The 25311-nt window shown below is 37.9% G+C and overlaps 1 protein-coding gene across 34 annotated transcripts in view; it reads left to right on the top strand.

Moving 5' to 3' along the window:
* MBNL1 (muscleblind like splicing regulator 1) overlaps positions 1–25311 on the top strand; it is a 219457-nt gene that overhangs the window by 36585 nt on the left and 157561 nt on the right. Inside the window, exon 1 of one of the 34 annotated variants that reach the window (XM_044945760.2) lies at positions 23974–24816. The exons of 32 other annotated variants lie outside the window; for them this stretch is intronic. The gene's annotated coding sequence lies outside the window, so the exon portion shown is untranslated. Of the gene's footprint in view, positions 1–23973; positions 24817–24836; positions 25157–25311 lie in introns of those variants that run through there. One more of the 34 variants, XM_025289526.3, reaches the window with a different exon arrangement.

The following is a 25311-nucleotide window of genomic DNA, read 5'->3' as shown; positions in this document are numbered from 1 at the left end:
TAAATAAGCAGTTGCATTGAGTTAGCAGTTACCTGGAGTTGGGAGGATAGTTATATTTCAAATAGAATAGAAAGCTTTACAGGAGTACTCGTAGGCCTTTTTATATAAGGCATTTACGTGCTTTTTACAAGTAAGTGGCGTAAGAGTTTAAGTTGAGCATGTCAGAGCAATGACTGTATTTAATGTACATAGAGAAATTCTCATGAAATCAAGAGTTTCCAAGAAGAAGATTCCATTTATAAATACTTATCACTTAATTTATTTAGATAGTCTGTGTCCACGGAAAATAATTTTTAAATTGCACTGTGTATGTCTTTAAATACAACATGTAGAGGTAGAGAAAATAATGTTAACGGTGTTTCCATTTTGCCTTTTGTTCATATGCCTTTTAGTATTATGTGAAAACCACACTTAGAACGTGTCTTTTTCTATTATTAGACTTTTTTTTTGCCCCATCTGGTTTTGACTGTGTGCTATAAAGGTCTGGTAAAAATCTATTTTTGTTGAATTATTAGATAATGCATAGAAAATGTTCATTTCAAAGTAAATAAGATTAAATAGTACTAAGATTAGAAATTCTTCTTTGCCTTCCCAACTCATGGGCCAATCTTAACTAGTAAATTTACTCCAAATTATTTTGAGCTGTTATTTGAATTTCATTGCTCAAAAAGTTCAGGAAAAGCTGCATTGTCAACTTAGTGGCATTCAAATAAGGCAGTTGGTCTTAAATAATTGGTATTACATACCCTATCCAGAAGACTTGGAAAGATTGGATGAGCACAGCAAAAGTGAACAACTGGGAATACAAGCAGATCTGTAACCCAGCTGTGGAACCTCTCGGAGGCATTTCCAAATAGTACCTTTCTGAAAATTAATTAGAAATAGCCAGAACAATAGTGGAGATTATTGGAAAAAAATTGAATTCTGCATAATTCTTTCAGAAGGACCACATTTACTGAAAATTGCACATGGGAAATGACTCTCCCAGAGAAATATATTAATGGTTTGAGGACTGGATTTTAAAAGTAAATATTGTTTTGGAAGCAGTTAATATAGAGACTGTTGTGTCTGTTTCTCAGTAATGGATTAAAGTTTACTCTGTGCTGAGGTCTTTTTCACTTAAAAGGCTATTTTTCTATGTTAATAATAAGGCAATATAGGGAAATCATTCTTTATGTTCTACTAAGTAATCAATTAACAAACATTTGCTGAGCACCTATTAGAAGTAAAGGATTATAGTAGGTCAGGAGAGAAGGTCCCAAAGGAGAATTATATAGGTTTTATTCTTGGTTGACATATAATTGAGTTGGGGAGAAAGACATGAGAAGTTAACAGTACAGTCAGTATTGACACCATACAATTGAATACCAAAGGAGGAAATGAAAAGAGGGAAGTCTGCGGAACTGAGTGGTTAGGATGTAGGACCGCTACCCGCTCTGTGAAGGAGGATACCTGACAGGGTGAAGATTAAGCAATCTTTTCAGAAAATGGAGGGAAAAGGTATGAAGAGAATGAGGCTAGCTTCCAAATTCGAGCATGTTCTGTATATGAGATGGTCTTTTCAAAAAAGAGCCTGCTCACAGTGCTGCACAGTTAGGGAACGGACTTGTGTGGTAGGAACCACCATCCTCTTGATAGCGTTGAGGAAACTAAGGCTCAGTTAACTTACAGGCCAAAATTCACACAGCCTGATGAGTAGTTGAAGCCAGGTACTTCTTCACTTCTGAGATAGCATTCTGCTTCCCTTTATGATTCTGCTGAGAATGAATGTGGTATAGTTATGATACAGTAATTTGAAACTTCGCCCGTGGAATTGACATGACTCAGGAAGGTATAAATTTAATTTAAAAGGCTGGCTAATACATTTCGTTCTTTTGCTTTGACATTGGATTATTAATACACATGGCATAGAGTTTGCCCAATTGTTTGTGATCATGCCCAATTGTTTGTGATCATTGCTTTTTAGGTTTGTAACAACCAAAGCAAAGCAAAACACACCAGGCCTCCTGCCTTTAGCAGATATGGTAAAGGCATGCAGTAGTGTGACCCATTATAACATTGCATTTGGGCCATCTGGGATCCTCCCAGAGGAAGCTTTGCAAAGATAATGTACTTTCACACCAGTAACATGATGCCATAAAATTTTCACCAAGAAGTGATAGGCCTAGCTCCAGAGTACATGCTAAATTTGTTTATCAAGCTGAAACTCTAATACTTTGGCCACCTGATGCGAAGAGCCGACTCATTGGAAAAGACCCTGATGCTGGGAAGGATTGAGGGCAGGAGGAGAAGGGGATGGCAGGATGAGGTGGTTGGATGGTATCACCGACTCAATGGACATGAGTTTGAGCAAACTCCAGGAGATAGTGAAGGACAGGGAAGCCTGGTGTGCTGCAGTCCGTGGGGTCCTAAAGAGTTGGACATGACTTAGTGACTGAACAACAAAATGGGCATTTTATGCTTTCATGTTGCATCATCTTCACACAATAATCTGTGCTCTCTGTCCCTATGTGGCAGAGCTTATGATATTAAAAAGAGATAAACGATTAATTGAAGACTTGTTGTCTTGCAGCTAGTCCCTTACTAAAAAATCCCTCTCTTCATGAGCTATTTTGAACATACACCAAATAAAATTATGTATTCTTTAGAGAAGGAACCAGAAAGAACTGTATGCTATTGCTTTTGGCCTCAAAGGAAAGCACTTATATTAGAAAATATTTATTGAGTGTAGTTGTACATGTGCCATCTCTCATGCTTTATCCACCTATCAGAGGATAAAGACGTGAGTAAGGTATATCCTCTTCTCAGAGTAGTTTCAGTGTAGTGATGGAAATATTCACAAGTAATGTACGGGCAAAACAAAGTGGGCATGGAGGAGCCAAGAATAGGCTGCTTGTGGGCAGAGTGTGGAATTTGCCTAAAATCATCCAGTAGACACATTAACTCTTTACATACTTTGTATATTAAATAGAAGACAAAAAATCAAATCATAATTTGTTAAAATTACATGATTCAGTACTTAAGCTATTTTTCTTTCTGTTTAAGTATTTGATAAATAAGCATGACCCAGATGTAGGGTAGACAGATGACCAGACAGAAGAGATTAATTTAGTTCAGATGTCGGCATTTTTATAGAAAGGTGGGGACATATAATTCATCTGAAGCTTCTTCATACTAACTCCTGATTAGGAGATGAAGACACTCAGTATTGACCTTCAGGTTTCAGAGACTGAAACTTTTGTGTTAACAGAAAAAAAAAAAAAAAATCCTTAAGAGAGAGATATGCTTTAGGTGTTAACTAATTTAACTTTAGTGACAGAAGGTTTTAGATATATGAGACTTTCTTCCCTTTGGCTTTTCTTTGTGTGCAGAAAAGAAAGCTGTATTTTGTAGGCTAGCTTACCAACTATCAAATGGTGAAAATGCAACTGTGAATGGGTTCTATAAGGCCCCATTCAGCTGTGAAGTGTTTGTTACTTGTTTCCAGGATTTATTCTGTGGTCTAGGTTAGAAACCCGGAGAAGGCAATGGCACCCCACTCCAGTACTCTTGCCTGGAAAATCCCATGGATGGAGGAGCCTGGTGGGCTGCAGTCCATGGGGTCGTGAAGAGTCGGATACAACTGAGCGACTTCACTTTAACATGCATTGGAGAAGGAAATGGCAACCCACTCCAGTGTTCTTGCCTGGAGAACCCCAGGGACGGGGGAGCCTGGTGGGCTGCCATCTATGGGGTCGCACAGAGTCGGACACGACTGATGCGACTTAGCAGCAGCAGCAGCAGGTTAGAAACCAGGATTTTTATTCTGTTGCTTGCCATTCTTCATTTGCAATCATAAACATTTATTTAAAGCCCCTTGCTGAAAAAGCTTCATGATAAGATTTTTGGCTGAAATTTTCAAGAGAAATTAGAGATATGGGTTCTGCTTTTCTGAAGTTTATGGCCCAAAGGAAAAGCTCCATCCATTGCAAAATAATGAAAATACAGCAAGAACTACAAAAGACCAGACCTTCAGCAGTTATAATAATTATAAAAATAGCTTATTTCATAGGCACTTATTCATTTACTTATGTGACTATACAAAGTTCTTACATAGCACTGTGAGATTTATGCATGGCTGGCTGTCTCTGGTTCACAGGTGAGAAAATGGAGGCTCAGCAAGGTTCAGGTCACATAATTTGTTCAGGGGCCATGTACTAAGGTACTGTGTGTGCTGAGCTCTCAACCCAGTTCTGCTGTTGGTTTGTCTGTTTCCATCAAGATGGCACAACTTGAGTCAACAAGCACTCACAGCAGTGTACACTTGAGGCCCAGTCCAGGTTAGGTCTGCAGAGACTTAATGAAGGAGGCAGGATGTGAAAGGCGGGTTTTGAATCATTGTGGTCATAAAATAGCAGAGACCAGGGAGTGGACTTTGACGTTTCCCTGGCTTGGAAAGGAGGGCAGTATCGAATGGCCTAATCTGTCAGGGTGGCTTGCTCAGTATTAGCTCTACTCATACCTAATACCCTCTGCTCCAGCACTTGCCAGGATCAGCAAAATCTACTTTTAGACTCAAAATCATTACCACCTGTGAGTTTCAGGTGTCACTTCTGAATGACATAGCATTCTGCCAATTGATCCTGTGGATGGCTTGAAGTGGCACAGTTTAAGAAGTGTCGTGAGTCCATAGAACAGTGTTGCAAATGCTCTTATAATTTAGTCAGCTACATTATTGAAGGCATTAGGGTAGTTCAGTGTATTTCTCCCATCATTTAAAAATAGAAATCTGTTACCAACATTAAAATAAACATTTCACTGAGAATGGGTATTCACTTGGAAATTTCGGTTGAACTTTTCCCACTTCCCCCCATCTCTAGCAGAGTAATTAGAATATGTCTGTGAGTGTGTCATGTGTACAGATACATATGTTATATCCTATTTACATGTATATTCCATAAAAGACTATGAAGTAAGTAGTCCATAGGTTATAGCTGAAAATGAAACAAAGTAAATTCATGAAACTAAGGGATGCATTCACCAATAGGGTCACCAAGTTTGTTCTGAAGTATATTTAATTAAAGGGAAAAGAAGAGAGTGGCAGAGGATGAGACAGTTATATAGCATCACCAGCTCAATGGACATGAACTTGAGCAAACTCCAGGTGATAGTAGAGGACAGGGAAGCCTGGCGTGCTGCAGTCCATGGGGTCGCAAAGAATCAGGCGTGACTTAGCAACTGAACAATAGCAACCACACTTTGTGTGGTTCTTTGCACTGATTATAAGTAAGATTTATGAAAATACAGTATGCCAAAGACAAAAGAAAAGATACTCTAATATACATGTGTAAATCTAAATTTATTATTACTAATAGTTATTAAGGCTTGAGATCAAATAATTGATAGATATTGTTATTAAGAATCTTAGTCCCTCTGTCTTAGTGAATTGATTTCTATTGCTTTTTTCCTCTACTGGTGTTAGACTTTATCCTGTTTGCACAGTAATTTTCTGTTGGTAAGTGACCTGGCATAAATGGATTTTAAAAATATTTTACCTTCATGTACCAGGAATTCTCGGGCATATTTTTTAAGATAAATATTCTATGCTAATATACTAATTTTTGGCAAGAAAATTAGCACCTATATTTTAGTTCAATAGTTCTGTGATAAATGAAGTGTAATTAAACATTCAGATTCTGCAACATGCAGTTAAATATTAATTTGGATTCTTTTATGTTTTAGGCACTGTGCTAGGCATTGAATACATAATGGTTAACATAAACAGATGCAATTATAAAAGTGCAATTATAAAATTTAGACATTTCTCAAATTTCAAATTGGCCATTGCAGAAATAATGACGTATTATATTCTTGTCACAGAATTTAAATAATCTTGTTTATGGAATTTAAATAATCTTTTCTGTGATTAAAAAGGTATTATTTATAGATGGCAGTAAATATTTATTTTAAAGCCTCTATCAGTGTTAGGTTTACTGTGAATAAGTGAAGTGTTCTGTTTTCATGTAAGGAAGGTGCCATTCTATGCTTAGAATGACTGCTTTCCAAGTAAGCAAGAGAAGTAGCATCACAAAGTAAGAAGAAAAGGAAAACTCAATTTTGAGTGGCAGCACAATACTGTAGAGTTTAAAAGGTCAGGCTAGTACAGGAGGCTCCAGTTTTGCCACTTAATATCATGCAGAATGTTGTGACAGCCAGGGCTGATACAGCTGAAAATATCTGCAGCCTTGGAAGCCTTGTAAGTTTCAGAAGGTCATTTTGGCATCATAGTAGAAACACTGATTCACAGGGAAGGTCAAACTGGACAGCCAGGCAGGAAGATAGGTTGCTTAACCCAACAGTTGTAGATTTTAGAATAGTTGTCAGCTGCAAAAACTGGGTATTCTAATTTGCTGTGGCCATTTACCATTGAAATATTTACAGAGGAACAAGTTTTACTTGATGGGAGGGTTCTGATTTCTCCTTTGTAAAACTTTTTAAGTGTTGCATCTACAACCTTACCCAATACCAGGGCATTTGTTAAAATAATTTTATTTATGTGTAATGTGTACTCCATCAAAAAAAAAAAAAAGGGTGTTAGTTGCCTTACTATGATGCTGCTGCTGCTAAGTCGCTTCAGTCATGTCCAACTCTGTGTGACCCCATAGACGGCAGCCCATTAGGCTCCTCTGTCCCTGGGATTCTCCAGGCAAGAACACTGGAGTGGGTTGCCATTTCCTTCTCCAATGCATGAAAGTGAAAAGTGAAAGTGAAGTCGCTCCGTCGTGTCCAACTCTTAACGACCCCATGGACTGCAGCCTACCAGGCTTCTCCGTCCATGGATTTTCCAGGCAAGAGTACTGGAGTGGGGTGCCATTGCCTTCTCCGATAAGCACACATCAAATAAGACTATGAAAAAGACAAATCAGAAGGAAAAGAAATGAAACAAGTACTTGAGATGAAATTGAGAACAGAATTTATCTCTCGGCTTTCTGGAGACTAAAGCAAAAGCTTTAGGAAGTAGAAAAATCCCAAGTTTATTTGTTAAGATCTCTTTATATCCCATGTACAGTCTTATTCTTAGCCCTTAGGGTATGTGGTTAAATATTCTGACTCTGCCCTTGAGTGAAATCTTGGAATGGATGGATTCCAAATAATTAAGAAATGAAGGCTGAATTCTTCATTCTGGCCTTCAAGGCCCTTACTGGTTTGGTTCCAGCCCCAGATTCCAACATTATCTTCTGCCAGCCCCATTGCACATGGTGCTTCACACTGACCATTTCCTCCAGCGTTCATATTCTGTGCTTTCTCCTGTCCCAGCCTTTGTTCCTTGTATTCCTGCAGCCTGGAGTGCCATTCCTTTTTGTATCCAATCAAATGAAACCCATCCTTCCAGGCCCATTTTAGATGTCTTATCCATCAAGAAACCACCCTGACTCTCTTTTAATCACCAAGCCTTATTGTTATCTCTTAGCACTTTCTTTCTTATGTGCAATTATTTGTGTATTAATTTTATGTCCCCAATAAAGCAATAAACTCTTGAAAGCTGGATCCATGTAGTCCCCCTAGATCTAGGTTACTGCTGCTAAGTCCCCCTAGATCTAGGCTGCTGCTGCTAAGTCGCTTCAGTCGTGTCCGACTCTGTGCGACCCCACAGACGGCAGCCCACCAGGCTCCCCCGTCCCTGGGATTCTCCAGGCAAGAACACTGGAGTGGGTTGCCATTTCCTTCTCCAATGCCGGAAAGTGAAAAGTGAAAGTGAAGTCACTCAGTCGTGTCCGACTCTTAGCGACCCCATGGACTGCAGCCTCCCAGGCTCCTCCGTCCATGTGATTTTCCAAGCAAGAGTACTGGAGTGGGGTGCCATTGCCTTCTCCAGGCTACATATACAGGATCATGCATAAACTGTTTAATATAACCAGTGTGTATATACTGTTTTATCTATATATTGTTTATCCTTAATATATTTATTTATTTAGTAAGGTTATTGTGTATGTTGGATATATTTGGATTCCTTTAAATAAAACATTTTTTTCCTAGGATAGTAGAGAAGAAAGAAAGAGAACTAAAAAAGAACACTATTAGAGGAGTAGACACCTGCAGTTTTTGTCAAAGGAGATAATTTTGAGGCAGTGGAGCTGAGATTGTAATTTTTAAAGTTGTTTTGATTTTGGGTTTTCTTATTAGAAAACAACTTAATATTTACCTTTTTTTGTGTGTGTGCCGTAAGGTAACTACTAAGAGAACAGCTTTGTTACATGTAAAGAGAAGTATCACTTAACGCCATTTCAGACCTTCAGTGCTTTCTCCCTAGTATCCTTTTCTACCGTTTTAAACAGCTGTCAAAAAATCTCTGCTTCTGCATTGCTTAGAAGTGTTTGAGACAGTTATTCCATCTCCTTCACTGCTTTTCAAACACTGTTTTAGTGGCTGATACAGATCAGTCTTCCTGTAAGCATACTTGCTTTGCATGTATTCAGTTGTGTTGCTTTCAGAGCAGTCTTCCTTTATCCTTATGCAGAAGGTTTCTGTTAATAGATTTTAAGTCCTCAAAAACTCTGAAGGAAAGGTATGCTCTTCTTGCTCAGAAAGCAGACAGATGAAAATAAAATCATGCCCAAAGATCCTTTTCCTTAATAAAACTCATCTTTTAATCATTTACTGAGTATTTAGAACCCTGTAATGTATTAATTGGGCTTCCCTGGTGGCTCAGAGGTAAAGAATTCACCTGCAAAGCAGAAGACTTTGGTTCAGTTCCTGGGTCAGGAAGTTCGCCCGGAGAACTTCAGTATCCTTGGGCTTCCCAGGTAGCTCAGACGGTTAAGAATCTGTCTGTAATGTGGGAGCCCCGGGTTCGATTCCTGGGTTGGGAAGATCCCGGGAGGAGAGCATGGCAGTCCACTCCAGTATTCTTGCCTGGAGAATTCCCATGGACAGAGGAGTCTGGCAGGCTATAGTCCACGGGATTGCAAAAGAGTTGGACATGACTTAGCAACTAAACAACAATGTATTAATTACTAGATTAAGACTAACTAGCAGTCCTAAGAAGAAACCGATAAGAGGTAGTGTGTAATTCTCACATTTCTAAGTATACATATTAGTGTCCAGTGTATACCCCATGGACATACAAGGAAAAGAGCATTTTTCTCTCAGCTCTGTGAAGGGGGCCATCTTATCTCCTTCAGACTCTACACACAGGGTTTGCTCCTTCACTTACCTCTCAGAGCAAATCATGAAGGATGTAGTCATGGCCACTGTACCATACCCAACTCTACACCCAATCTCTCTGTTTTGTTTGTTTTTTTTTTTTTTTTGGCTTCTATTGTATTTAAGGTTGTTGTCATTTCTACGAAGATTGGTACTAAATTGCCAGCATGTGTTGTGATTGAAATTTTAAGTTTCAAATCAGAAGATCTGATTTTGGATCCTGATTGTTCTGTTCAGTTAGCTTAGGAGGCTTGAGTGAGTCAGTCACTTAACCATGCCAGCCTTAATTTATTTGTTCACAAATGAACAAGATAATATAACCATCCTTTAGAGTCATGAGGAACAAATGGCAAAATGTAGATGAAAGTAAATTGTATACCAGTGAATCAAATATTATCTGCTACTGCTACTGCTAAGTCACTTCAGTTGTGTCCGACTCTGTGCGACCCCACAGATGGCAGCCCACCAGGCTCCCCCGTCCCTGGGATTCTCCAGGCAAGAATACTGGAGTGGATTGCCATTTCCTTCTCCAATGCATGAAAGTGGAAAGTGAAAGTGAAGTCGCTCAGTCATGTCCGACTCTTAGCGACCCCATGGACTGCAGCCCACCAGGCTCCTCTATCCATGGGATTTTTCAGGCAACAGTACTGGAGTAGGGTGCCATTGCCTTTTCCCAATATTATCTGCTGTTGTTGAGTAATAATAGAATGTATGAGTTCTGGGGGAAAAGTAAATTTTTCCAAGTGGCTCCTCTAGTCAAAACTTTTTATTAAAGAACAAGATGACCATCTTGCAGATATTGTAGTAAATCAAGAAGAAATGTAGCACAGACCAACTTCTCAAGAAGTTAATCTCTCCAGGAGTTATTAATGAAGAAACATAGTTTGTAGTTTTGTTGAAGGAAGCTTAAAGTCTTATTTAAGTCTTTTTCCCTCTGTTCACTTGAATACAGAGGTTTTACTTGAATTTAAATAAAGAGCCAGGTGTTAGTTACATATGAAGAGCATGATTTGACTAATTCCTACATAAAGTTTCTCTTTATTCTTTGGATGCACACACACACACAAACACATATATACAAACATACATGCATATCTACACTCCCATACATACATTACATTTTATTTTTTATTTATTTATACTATTAATAATTTTATCAGATTGTAGTAATTAAGTGCTTGTTTTTTCTTTTTGCAAAATAATTTTACTATGTGGAGCCTAAATATCACTGTCTCTATTTATTTTATATATTTGTGTATATATGTATATATTTGTTTATGTATATACATATTTGACATTTTAATGATAGAAAGATATGGGAAGTTTTAAGATTACCAAGTAATTATTTTTTTGAATTTATCCAATATACTCTTTCAGATATACTGGGGTACTTTTTATTTTTTTACAGATTAAGTAACTTTTATATGGTGTGAACTCTTGAGCAGAACTGAAACATAAGAGGTTTGCAACATAGTAGGATGATATGAGTAGTATCTTAGATGATGTGGAGGGGCATGTGTGGTGCCTGATTTAAAATAATATTTTAAAAAATGAATGTAACAGTCCCTTATAAGAATCTAAAAGGAAATGATACAAAATTGGTCCATTTGGTGGTGTAACCTCAAAGGTCGTTCTGTTGAGAGAAGGACAAACATCTGTGACTAGTGTATAAAAGTCTTTTATTTACTCTGATATAAAATCACCTTTGCATACAAGTTTCTAGTTGCCAATGATGTTCTGAAAATAACGAAATATTTAAAAATAAACCTTCAGTTATGACACTGAAAAAAATGAATATAACAGAACTTTGCATAACATTTTGCAGGCATGTTGATTTTATAAAGTAGTTAATAGAATATAATCAAAAAGCATGTCAGCAAATCTCAAATAAGCCATCATTTCAGGGCAGATATTCTGGGAAATTACTGGGTAGAAATGCAGTAAACAATTTCTGGTGGAAAGTAGTCTTTTAACTTTAGTTGATTATGATTGCCAGAATTTAATGAGATTAAGGGTAGCCTGGGGAGTTTGCTTAAAATGTAGATTACTGATCATCTTTACCCTTAGTAGGTCTACGGTAGGTCCCAGGAATATGTGTTTTTAAGCCACCCCTGGGTGACCAATACAGAGAGTTCGAGGATCTAACTGAATCTCTAATTTCCCAGACAGAACAGAAAGTGTTGCTGTTAATAAACTGTTGGCAGTTACTGGAGTTTATTAGCCAGTTACTGATGTGTTGTGATTTGCCATGGAAAGCCGGTCATTGGTTTTTAAGTGCATATGATGCTGGTAGAAGCACATACAGCTTTAATCACTGTCTCATTAGAAGGATGTAGTCAGCTTTTCGGATCTCCTCATGTGTTACAGCTTTTCTTGAATGCACAGAACCTTATGGGTGATTAAAATACTTAAGAAAGGGATTGTCTTTTCTTTTCCTGTTTGGCAGAGGAACCAAACCTCACGTTGCCATATTAGTTTGTTCAAAGTGTGTTCAGTACATATACTCTTTTGGAAAGTACAAAATCCTAGGAATAGAATCTTGCTCTTATCTCCTGAGAAGTTGTGACTGTATTTATACTCTGACAACATGGTAAAAGCACACTGTCAAAAAGAGAATAAAAGCATTAGAAATGCCCACATTTTGCCAACCAACCATCTTAAGTGTTTTGAAAATCCAGTTTCAGGTTCCTCTTTATTCTGCGAACTGTTATTTAATAACCGAGAAAGAGTTTGAGGAGGGTAAAAGGAGGGGAGAGTGTTTTGTTTTCTAATGGGACACATGCCCCTTTGCAAAATCATACAAGAGTATATACCTACCTCGGTTTTTTAGACTGGAAATAATGCCTTCCACTTCAGAACACTCCAGTCCAGGGCAAGAGGCCCTCTGGCCTCAGGAGAAATTACCACACAGGGAAATGTGTCTGGGCCTACATGAGTTCATCAGAGTTCTATTGTGCCTTAGCTAGTTTGATAACGCCTTGCATTATTTATAGCACTTGTCAGAAACGATTTCCTTTAGTCAATTAGTGTCTAAAAAAGAAGGGGGGGAGAAGCAGGATATTTTCTGACATTTGTAGAAATAATATGCAAAAAAAGCATTCCCTTAATCATATGACATTGTGCTGTCAGAGATTTTCCTAATATAACATGTCCCACAGAGTGTTAACTACAGTTTTGTTTTTATTAAGAAGCAAAGAATGGTAAGCTATATATTTGTTTTGATACTTTGTCAACTCAAACATTTATTCAAACCTCTGGCCCCTGTTCTTTGGCAAATAATTGCAAAATATAAATATAGTAATTGTCTTAGCAATGAGATGGTTTATTTTGAAATAACAGGAGTTGAACAACTGATTTTACAAATGTTTCCATCGATTAACTGCCATGTAAGTGCTAACAACAGAAAATATTTAGCAAAACACGAAGACAAGGCTTCAAGTTCTACATAGGAAAAAGACACAAAACTTTTACTCCTTTCTTACAATAGAAATTTACAATACGGTTTGAAGGATAATATCTTTTTTAGGGCCTTACATAGATTTAATAAATGTAGAAAAACGTTATTAATTGCGAGTAGAAGTATGTGATGATAAATGTTTTCTTAGAATAAGTTTGATGTTTAGTTCAAAATTAATATTTGCATATACTTTATGTCCAAAGTATTTATATTATTAATACCACTCAAATGTATGCATAGTTTTGTATATATAATTGCAGTATTGCTTAAAATAATGAAAAATTGGCATTTATTTAGGTGACTACTAGTATAGAAATGGATATAAAGTAATACATAATTGTTAAAAAATATTTATGTGACTCTATCTCTATTGATAAGGAAAGGTCATTAACAGATTTTGTAGAAAGCAAGCCGAAGGATAATATGCTTAGTATGTTTTCATCATTACTGTAAAAAAAATAAAAAAAATATTTAAACTCTGTATGTGTGTTGTATGTGTAGATGTGTGTTTGTGTGTGATAATACATGGAAAAAGGACTGAACACACCGTACTAATAATAGTGGTTACGCTTGGGGTTGGAGGGGGTTCGATTTGGCAGTAGAAAGATGGGAAATTCTCAATAACCCCTTCTATATGATTTAAATTTATTGACAGTGAAAATCCATTCATTTGGCAATGTCTAAAACCAAAAACAAAAAGAAAGAAAAATATATGGAGTTAATATATGTGAGAGCTTCCCAGGTGGTGCTAGTGGTAAAGAATACACTTGGCCAGTGCAGGAGACATAAGAGACAAGGGTTTGATCCCTGGGTTGGAAAGATTACCTGGAGGAGGGCATGGCAACTCACTCCAGTATTTTTGCCTGAAGAATCCCATCTGACAAGGGGAGCCTGGCAGGCATTAGTCCATAGGGTCGCAAAAAATCAGACATGACTGAAGGAATTTAGCATGCAGGCAGTGTATGTGATTCATATAAATTACTTGCTAGAGATTTCTGACTGTCATTTGAACTTATATGTTACTATCTCTTCTGGATAATAGCCTTATCATTTATACCCATTGGAGGAGGAAATGGCAACCCACTCCAGTATTCTTGTTGGGATGATCCCGTGGATGGAAGAACCTGGTGGGCTGCAGTCCATGGGATCGCAAAGAGTTGGACACAGCTGAGCAACTGAGTACTTATACCCATACTTCTAGATCACAAAAGAAGGCAGAACCATAGTTAACAGCATAAATTGTTAATTTTTTGACTCTGAAATAATGTAAATTATAGTCTAGGTGTAGAGGAAGAAAAACTCAAAATTTAGATAAACTGTTTATTTAACTTGTGATTTGCTTCTGAGCCTTTACATTTCTAATTTGAGAATTCTTTATTTTCACTGTCTGATTTTTTGCCTTGTTTTATTTTACATTTTTTGAATGTGGACTTCATGGGACATGCATTTTGGTGTGTGTCTGCAAAGTTCCTCTGAATGAATGACTCATGATTCTAGATCTGCATTGCACAAGTAATGAGATTTCAGTTCTTAAGTATGTTAGAAATTTAAGGAATTAGAGTTGTTGCACAAAAGTGTGGTAAATGATTTATGTACAAATATAAATTTAGTTATCAGGGAGACAAATTTTATCTTTTTATCCGGTTAGTCTTGTATTTCTAAGACTTGCAGAATCTTTCAGTGTTTTTCTTTTTTATAAGAGAAGCCTTGTAATTAATAAATGTTGAGGTAGGCACCAACAAAATATACCTCCCTGTTACCACTGTGGAGCTGCTTGTTTAAATCTTAGGCTTCTGCAAAATAAATTCTGAAGCTCTGGCTATACTGTATAGCAGTTGCAGTAATATTAGCAGAGTTTGTTGTTGTTCAGCATCTGAGACCTAGTTTAGTATATGTGTTATGTGGAACGTTCCCTAGAAGATACAGCTACATTGAAGTGAAAATATGAGTTATTAATGCATGTCTGTTTTGAAACATATCTTCCTCTTTTTTAAACCAGGGAAGAACAACTGGGTCTTGATTCACTGTTGGTCAGGGAAAGCCTAATTCTTATATGCATGTGAGCATATGTGAATTTGTGATTTTTTTTTGTTTAGGAAAGCTCAAATTAAACTGAAATTCTAATATTTTATTGTTTCTAGGAATAAATTCAGTTGACATTGGTATATTATTAAATGTATGTTTGAGATTATTTGTTCAAAAGGTAATCTTTAAGATCAAATGTATAAATCAGTAGAAATATCCCTAGGATTATAATGTTAAACTGTGTGGTACCTTTGTGGCTTGAGTATTTGTAAAGTTTGCAGTTACAGATGCATTTTTGATGTGATGGGGGTTTTTACTGATTAAATGGAAAAAAGGGGATATGTGTGTATTGTGTTTTGTGATCAGAAGTCCATTAATTAACTTAATTAGGATGCATTCAAGTAATAGCATCCTATATTCATGTTTGATATCATTCATTATATTCTGAAGAATAATTATTTTTAGATCTTTTTGAAGTTGAAGAAATACCTGCTCAGTTGTGTGCGACTCTTTGCAGCCCCATGGACTGTAGCCTGCCAGGCTCCTCTGTCCATGGGATTTTCCAGGCAAGAGTACTGGAGTGGGTTGCCATTTTCTCCTTCGGGGATCTTCCCCACCCAAGGATTGAACCCACTGTCTCTTGGGTCTCCTACACTGGCAGGCAGAATCTTTACCACTAGCACCACCCTCTTTAATACACAAGGATTTTACATATTTTTCTCATAATGATTAATAATTAAGCAACAGATTTTGGGCAGTCTTCAATAGAAATAAGCCAGTAAGATCTCCCAGGTTGAGCTTACTAGGTTACATTCTAAATCATCTGTTAAGATCAAGTTAGTGTGCTCAGATAGAGTTGAGAGTGGGCTTCCCAGGTGGCTCAGTGGTAAAGAATTCACTTGCCAGTGCAGGAGACACAGGAGATGTAGGTTCCATCCCTGGGTTGGGAAGTGTGATAGCTATGATTATTTGATTCTAATAGAGATATGCTTTATATTTTGGCCAGATTTTTTTTTACTTGTTTTTGTCATTTCTTCACATATTGATTTTATAATTTAGCTCGATTGGACCTACTCAAATGGAAAATGGGCATAGGTTAATTATGGAAAATCTTTTAATGACTACTGGCTGTGAGAATGATTTCTGCCTTGTAAGGAAAGTTGAACATTGAGGCAAAGAGGTTCACATGCAGCAAATTTTCACTGATGTACAGGGTTCTATGGGAATATTTTCTTAAGTCTCTCGTAATCACCTCCACTAGCTTTGTTTGTAGTGATGCTTTCTAAGGCCCACTTGACTTCACATTCCAGGATGTCTGGCTCTAGGTGAGTGATCACAACATTGTGATTATCTGGGTCGTGAAGATCTTTTTTGTACAGTTCTTCTGTGTATTCTTGCCATCTCTTCTTAATATCTTCTGCTTCTGTTAGGTCCATACCATTTCTGTCCTTTATGGAGCCCATCTTTGCATGAAGTGTTCCTTTGGTATCTCTAATTTTCTTGAAGAGATCTCTAGTCTTTCCCATTGTGTTGTTTTCCTCTATTTCTTTGCACTGATCACTAAGGAAGGCTTTCTTATCTCTCCTTGCTATTTTTTGGAACTCTGCATTCAGATGCTTATATCTTTCCTTTTCTCCTTTGCTTTTTGCTTCTCTTCTTTTCAGAGCTATTTATAAGGCCTCCCCAGACAGCCATTTTGCTTTTTTGCATTTCTTTCCCATGGGGATGGTCTTGATCCCTGTCTGTCCTGGGTGTTCTTTGGAAGGAATGATGCTAAAGCTGAAACTCCAGTACTTTGGCCACCTCATGTGAAGAGTTGACTCATTGGAAAAGACTCTGATGCTGGGAGGGATTGGGGGCAGGAGGAGAAGGGGATGACAGAGGATGAGATGGCTGGATGGCATCACTGACTCCATGGACGTGAGTCTGAGTGAACTCCGGGAGCTGGTGATGGACAGGGAGGTCTGGCATGCTGCAGTTCATGGGGTCGCAGAGTCGGACACGACTGAGCGACTGAACTGAACTGAACTGAACTGAATCAACTTCATCGTTATTTTTGAATTATATGATAATGTTATTAGGGAAGCACGAGTGACTTTGCTACCATTCCTCAAGCAATAAAGATCATATTGAAACATGTTTTAGATGAAGGTGTCACCGGCCTCAATAAGAAGCTCAATGATATTGTTCAGAAGGTATAGAGATGGAAAATTAAGATTTTGACCCCTAGTTACTATGGCAAATAAAATATAACTCATAAAAGTAAACTTTAAAATCAAAGTCCATAATCATAGTTTTGCTCTGGAAATAACAATATCACAATGTATCACGTTGCATTTAATGTTCAGAGTTTTGTCATGCTTATTTCACATTGGTAGATTTCAGTTGGGTTAATGAACCATTCTTCCTGAAAACTGCCAGAATAGTTAGATTTGTTTTTTCTGTCTTGTAGCACATTGTACATGTATCAACACTGCTGATTTTACTGTAGTCTTGTGTTCTGACTTCCTAGTTATTATTTTGAAATATTAAATGACATGGACAGATCAGAAATGACTACCTAAGGCTAACAAGATAACCTCATCTTTTTGTAATATACAGAGTAAATAAAACACTAAATAGGATTAGTATTTTGTCTTAAAGAATGATAAAGTAGCATTCATAGTGTTGTTATACTTTCTTATGGAATAGAGGGAAATGTTAAAAGACTGCCTGTTTGGAATCCTAAAAAAAAAAGCAAATTTTCCTTCTTTAGCCAGAACTGAGGACTGATTCTGTCAGAAATGCACCGATAATTATTTACATGTTAAAAATTTGCAAAACCATGTGTATCTATTTCAAATTATTTCGTGGATTAAAAAGACTTCTGTCAACTTCCCAATTAAGGAAGTATAAAAATGGTTTTATGTTAATTAACTTCCTTTCCTTATGCTTTCTTTCCAATAAGTGGTCTTTGATGCTGATTTCATTCAGTTATAAAGGTGACATATCAGTGTTTTAAACTGTGTATCTATTGTTTAGACATTATAACTTGTAGCAAATACTTGTAAACTAGTGTTCAGATATACTAAGAAAAATACCATCATGCCACAAATGCTGATCGTTGGCTTAGTCAGGACCTTGTGCTGTGTTGGTGGTGGCTGTTTGGTGAAGAAACTAGCTGGTACCTGCCTGCTGTCACGGAGCTTACATTTTAATGGAAAAAGCAGATGATAAGCAGATAGTGAAATAGGTACATAGTATTATGAAAATACTAACAAGTGTTGTGAAGAAGAATAAAGCAGGATAAGGGGCTGGCAAGTCTGCACTGGTGTTAAGAGGAAGAGAGGTTTGCATACTTTTGACAGTGGGCCGAAAAGCTTCTAGGAAGATAAACTTTGCCGTAGGGACTGGTGAGGGCACATTTAGGTACAGAACTGGTGGCTCAGGCTTCAAAATGCAGCAAGACGTCTTGATATTTATCTTCTAATACCTTTTTATGTTTTATAATTTTGCCTTTTATAGGAATCATTTCAAAATTCACTTTTTAATCACTGCATAGAGGCTTCCTGTTTCGTTTTTGTCTTAAAGATAAATCCTTAAAGGGACAGTAGTCATTATCTAACTTGAAAGTTTAATTGCTTGCTTTTGGAATTCTAATTTTTAGTAATAATGCATCACCTCACTGACTTCCTTCAATATCCTTCCAGTAAGAGACCACTGGATGATTAGGGAAGCAAACCTTATCAGCATCTTAAAGGAATGCTTTGATAGATCTTAGATTACTTGTTTGAGTTGGTAAACATAATCTTCCTTTCCTTGCAAGCAACCTGTCACCCAAAACAATGCAGAGCGTCAGACCAGTAGGCCATGTTGCCTATCGCTGTGCCATTCCAGAGGATTTGTGGTTGAAAGTTATCTTTTTTCTCAGCAATTTATCTAAAACTTCAGTTATTTGCATATATTCTTTATGATTTTTACCAGTATATTTATTATTATTCCTTAAATTTTTTTGTTATACTTTAGCTTCTTCCTAAGTTACATATCCACACACTTTGACGAGCTTGTTTTAGCATTCTGATGCATCTATTAAATTTACGTTGTTTCTGCATCACTGAAAATCACCATGGGTGCTACCACTAGAGTGCTTCCCTCTCACTGAGAAACACTGATCTTAGCTTTTTGTTATATGGAGTTGAATACAGGTGAAGATTGCATTAACCCATTCAGAACACAGTTTTTTCCCATGTAATAAACGACTTTGTTACTCTATTTAGTCCCTTGTGAGTAGACAAATAGCTATATAGCCTCCAGAAATGCTTAGTTATTTGTTTACCAAAATCTCTGTTAATATTTGGGAAAAGCCATGGGCAAAATTGTGCTGTGAGCTAACTTAGTTTCTTGAAGTGATACATTGCTAGTTACAGACTTGTCGACACCAGTGAGCCAGGGGGAGAAGTTTTGGACAAGGCTCCTTTTCTCGTCAGCTCCAAACACACTCAGCAAAGTTGGCTGTCTCTTCCAGTTAGCTTGAAACTTTCTTAGTAAGTTAACAACAAAAAAAAAAAGAAACCTCAAATAATTACTAAGTTAACTTCCTCAATACGTAACATTTCAAAATCAAAACTTATGAAAAAAGTCCCCCAAATTCCCAGCCAACTACTCTGGCATGTAGAACCAATCTGCCTATATTTGGTCCAGAAGAATTGAAATGATTAGTGAACATTTGTGACTAGGAAGTTTAACCTTGCTCATAGAGGCCAACCAGTTCTCCAAAACAGAATTTTAGTCTTATTCCTTGTGTCTGTTTATCCTGTATTGCACAATGTATGCAGCCCTTAAATAGATATTTACATGAATGCATTCATGTTAAGGGCTTCCCAGGTGGCACTGAGGTAGGAATCTGCTTGTCAGTGCAGGAGTCTCAGGAGGCTTGAGTTCGATCCCTGAATTGGGAAGATCTCCGGTAGTAGGAAATGGCAACCCATTCTAGTATTCTTGTCTGGAAAATCCCATGGACAGAGGAGCCTGGTGGGCTATAGTCCATGGGGACACAAAGAGTCACACACCATTGGGCACGCACATGTAATAATCCACTGTTCAGTTCAGTTCAGTTAGTCATGTCCGACTCTTTGCCACGCCATGGACTGAAGCACACCAGGCTTCCCTGTCCATCACCAACTCCCAGAGCTTACTCAAACTCATGTCCATCGAGTCAGTGATGCCTTCCAACCATCTCATCCTCTGCCGTCCCCTTCTCCTCCTGCCTTCAGTCTTTCCCAGCATCAGGGTCTTTTCCAATGTGTCAGTTCTTTGCATCAGGTGGCCAAAGTATTGGAGTTTCAGCTTCAGCATCAGTCCTTCCAATGAATATTCAGGACTGATTTGCTTTAGGATGAACCGGTTGGATCTCCTTGCAGTCCAAGGGATTCTCAGGAATCTTCTTTTTGAACCACAGTTCAAAAGCATCAATTCTTTGGCATTCAGCTTTCTTTATGATCCAACTCTCACATCCATACATGACTACTGGAAAAACCATAGCTTTGACTAGACGGATGTTTGATGGCAAAGTAATGTCTTTGCTTTTTAACACGCTGTCTAGGTTGCTCATAACTTTTCTTCCAAGGAGCAAATCCACTGTTAGTTTAGTGCTAATATATATCAGTTGCTAAAAGAGTAATTATCTGTACTTCCTCAGGCTTTTTCTTTTTATACTTTATCCTATTTTTGGTTTCTTTTCTTCTGTCTTTATATTTTATTCTTTCCTTTCTCTTTACCTTAAAGTAGAAAATACATGTGACTTCTGATATCACTTAAGGAGAAACTGGTCTTGGTTCTTGGGAGGACTATGCTTGTTTGTATCAATAGAATGTGTCACATGATGTAAGGAACTCTACAGTTTACTGTTTTGAATTTGATCAATAGGTAAAAGAAGGCTCTTACCTTAAAAACCTATATGGGTTGTTAAATTTTGATTCTCACTGAAAACAGTTAAATTCTCCATTTCTTTGTTTTTCTTCAGGGAAGTTTATTATATATTGAAATATCAGTCAAAATTTTACCTCAGAAGAAGTTTACCTGTTAGCTAATACCTTTACAGTAGCGGTGCTTCTTTCAATAATTATTTGCAAACAATACATATTTTTAGGGTGATACATTTGTAAGAATTCCTACAATCTGCACAATACCCATACACATTTAAATATTATCTCTATCTATTGAACATAAAATCCATTACCACTGAAGTATTGGTCCAAATCTATAAAATCTTCATTTATTAAAGTTATGGAGATTTCTGGTCTTCCCTGAAATTATGTTTGAATAAAGAAAAAGATTACAAGATAGCATTCTGATATCAGCAGTTTACTCAAATACGTTTTTTTCAGATAAGATATGAGTTCGTTACACCCAGTGCCCTGTGTCGAAGGCTAAAACACATATTTTCACGTGTAGCTGGAGTATTTCATAAAGATCAGTGTACAATCTGATCGCTCACTTGTCCATGTCTGGCTAATTATAAATATTTTGATTATCACTTCGACTAATACATTTTATAATAGTATTTTCAGCTTAAAAATACATAGCTATATTTTTTCAGTAATACTTTTTGACTTAACTGGTCTGCTACAGAAAATATAATCAGAACACCCATTTGTAAGCATTTTAGTAATTAAGGTATATTTTGTTACTTGAGTATGACTAAGTCTGTAACATGGTAGAAGGGAAAAACAACACTAGAAATGAATTTTGTAGTTGTATTTAGACATAAATACAATACATAAATACTGCTTGGGGGTTACCCCCAGTAGTGAAGTTATTCCTGTGTGTGCCATGCCATTGCCTTTCCTCATTGTTTGGATCTCATAGATCATGATGAACCTTTCCTCAGGGTTGGACACATGTCCTCATAAACATGTTTATTTCTAATAGGTTGAATAAAATTATTCTTTTCTTAAACATTTAAAAAAACATCATGTTCCAGGGACTGGGTTAAAAAAAAAAAAAAAAGTGGCGATAAACACCCTGTTGTTGTGGAATTTATAACCTGGGGACAAAAGTTCTAAGAGATACAAAGTACTGAGAATATTGTGAAGGGGTAGACTGTTCAGCAGAGTTAGCATAGCCTTTTTAGAAAAGGAGGTATTTGAATAGCAGTTTAAACAAGAAGGGATGAGGAGGTATGTGTCAATCCAAAGGTTTAGCATGTAACAAGTTTCAGGGGCTCCCACCTGGATGGTGTATGCTAAGAACCCACAGCCCCTCTCTCCCTGGAAAAGTAGAGGTGCAGGGCTGGGAGATACCAAAAAAGATAAAATGTGTCAGTTTAAAACAAGGGGAAGGGAGAAAGAGGGAGTTGTGCAGCATGCTGATGAGAGGTCAAGTAATGACAAGGACTGTGCAGTCTTTAGATTTGGCTTTGATGGGAGCATCGATGACTGTCACTGAGCAGTAAGGTAAGAGTTGTGCATGTTACACCGACACATTTTTAAAAGTGAATGGAGAAGGAGGAAGCAAGAAAAGAGCACGTGTAGGTGACTCTTCAGACTTTTGTTTGGGAGTGATGAATTAGGAACATTAGAGAGAGGTGATGTGTAACTAGGCAAGGTCCCCTTCCTCCCTACCATGTAACCCCTTCCATTTTAGAGCTCCTTTAGCACTTTAAGAGCTAAGAGGAAAAGCAGGAATATATATAGCAGGAATTTAGAGAGGAAGAGGACTTAAGAAGGAGCCAGTCAAGGTAGCAGCTTAACCTTGGGCAGTAGAAGAGAAAACTGGGAGACTGAGAAGAAAGATACAAAAAGATAGTTTAAAGATGGGTCGTAGGAAGGTGAGAGAGAGTTCATGCCTGAGAGCTACTATTTTTATTATGAAATATTTGTGACGTGTAAGATCGTATCCATTACTGATAGAGGAGCACAGAGGATGAGGGACTTGATAGTGAGGAAATTTTAGAAAAGCTGGAGTGTCAGAGGGGGCGGTCCAGGCCAAGGGGAGGATTCCTAGGCATTGGGGAAGCCTGAGTGACCCTGCTGCTGCTGCTGCTAAGTCGCTTCAGTCGTGTCCGACTCTGTGCGACCCCAGAGACGGCAGCCCACCAGGCTCCGCCATCCTTGGGATTCTCCAGGCAAGAACACTGGTGTGGGTTGCCATTTCCCTCTCCAATTCATGAAAGTGAAAAGTAAAAGGGAAGTCCCTCAGTAGTATCCGACTCTTAGCGACCCCATGGACTGCAGTCTACCAGGCTCCTCCATCCATGGGATTTTCCAGGCAAGAGTACTGGAGTGGGGTGCCATTGTCTTCTCTGTGAGTGACCCTAGAACACTGTAACTTATGGAGGCAGTAATGGGTGTGTGTGTGTGTGTGTGTTTTCAAGTTTGTGGGTGTTCATATGTGTTTATAGGGGTGTGTTCCTGCATGTGTTTGTGTATTTTTGTGCTGTAAAGTTAATGCCAATGCTGAAATAGAAATTGATCATTTAATTTACCGAAGTTTATGGGGCTCCACCTGTTTTCCGTCCCTAAGCCAGACACTTAAGGGTTCTAAGATGTGTAAGATTGTTTCTGGCCTTGGGAACATGCCGTCTCATGGGTCAGTCATATAAATGCAAATCAGACACTGATTGGGGAGCAGAGGTAATTGGGAGGAGGCAGTGTTAATATATGGGTGGATGGGGATGAAGGAAGTGACATCTTGATAGCGTCTTGGAGGAAGTGACATGTTGGTAGGCTTCCCAGGTGGCTCAGTGGTAAAGAATCCGCCTGCCAATGCAGGAGATAGAGATTCAGTTTCTGGGTTGGGAAGATCCTCTGGAGGAGGAAATAGCAACCCACTCCAGTATTCTTACCAGGATGATTAGGTGGACAGAGGAGCCTGGCGGGCTACAGTCTGTGAGATCCTAAAGAGTCGGACAGGACTGAGCACGACCCCAAAGAAAAGGAGGTAGTGGTTGCAGAGAGAAAAACAAAAGAGATGTTGACCACAGATGAGGTACACACTCACAGCATGAGGTAGTCGAGAAGTTTTGAATGCAGAGCAAATATTAAGGAAGGTGAATAAGTCTTAGAGTTTGTGACTAACTTGGCTTTGTTTTTTATGGAACCAGGAATTAGGACTAGAAAATTTTTTGAAAACAAATATACTTCTGGAGCATCAGTGTGAATTTTTTTTTAAAATCTTTCTCAAAAGTTGTGGCTTTTTGTAAAAAAATATTTAAAATATTTTCTAAACCTAGTATCTGTTAGTTTCTAAAAAAATAATGTTAAAAATGACAGTATTAATCTTAAAACAAATTAAAAAAAATTCTGCTGTATATCCATGTTTTATCTATATGTATGTGTGTATATATTCATATTCTGTATTTTAATTTCCAAGTTAAAAACATGTTATATGCCCGTTGGCCATTTTTGGCCCTGGAAGAAGTAATCAGATACTATTTATTATACTGTCATTATCTCTTTGGAGTGTGAAGCTTCTAGAGTTATTTGGTAGTATTCAAAAGGGAAAAAATAATATGTCTGCTATTCTGTAACTACTAAGCATTTTGGGGAAAGTTTTCCCATTCTGATTGAAAGTAAGTTGTTAAAAGCAAAAATGCTCTGCTGTATATAGGGAACGGTCTTGTAGTGCCGAGTTACTAGATCTTTAGGCAATGGGGGGGGTCCCTCACCCCCTAACTCCCACCCTCTGGCTTCATTTGTACCTCTGAAATGCATCCTACTGCCCAAATCAAACTGCTCACTTAATATTTAATGTTTCTGCGATGGAATCACTTTCTCCCTTGAGGTTGACTTCAGATTTGCCAGACACACTGACAACACTGCACTCCTTATTTCCCCCACATGACCTCAGCTTCTGCTTAAAAAATGTTCAAATAAAGGATGCTTTTGTTCATATCTCGCCTGCCTGTGATATATTGACAAAGTGTCTGCGGGCTGAATGGAATAGTTTTACAGTAGGAGTGCCACTTTCAGTGGAGGGGCAGGACTTAGGCTGGAGAAGGAAGTGAATTGGATAGGTCAGGAGAATGTACCATTTGTAAACACCCCTTTCCTTTTTTATTCACGTGTCAGGACAGCAGGAGCAGGCTGTTCAGTGCCTGTCCCTGCGCAGAGCCAGAGGGAAAGCAGCTTGGAAGTCGGCTGCAATTTTTAAACCTTGCTTTTTATTTCCTGGTAATGATCTTCAAGTGCTTGGACTTGTTTGGGAAGCTGTTTTGAAACTAACATGGTTTAGTCCACTAACTGCATGTTGGGTAAATTCAAAACCCACATGCTCGTCCTCTTGCAGTGGAATAAGTCACATCTGATGGACATTTTCTGTGCTTATAGCATAGTAATGAACGTCTGACAGGCGCGACCTTTCATAAGACAACCCACACTATTGGCTTTCTGCCCAGAATATTGCTGCAACACTATCTGTGATTGGTTATCTCTCTATCATGCATTGCTTCACAAGGGGAAACGGCCCCTTTTTTTAATAAATCTACGATGGCTGGCTGCAATATGCCTCACTGTAAGTAGTGTGTGTGTGTGTGTATGTGTGTGTGCATGAGAGAGAGAGAGGGAGAGAGAGGGAGGCTGGCTTGAATATGACTTAGTCTGGTAGCACATGGCAAGGTTGTGATACTGTCTTAGGACATCAGTGAAGAGCTACTTAGTAAATCTTAA

The sequence above is a fragment of the Bubalus bubalis genome, chromosome 1 (assembly GCF_019923935.1).
Source record: "Bubalus bubalis isolate 160015118507 breed Murrah chromosome 1, NDDB_SH_1, whole genome shotgun sequence".
Lineage (NCBI taxonomy): Eukaryota > Metazoa > Chordata > Mammalia > Artiodactyla > Bovidae > Bubalus > Bubalus bubalis.
This window is presented reverse-complemented; position numbering and strand designations above follow the sequence as displayed.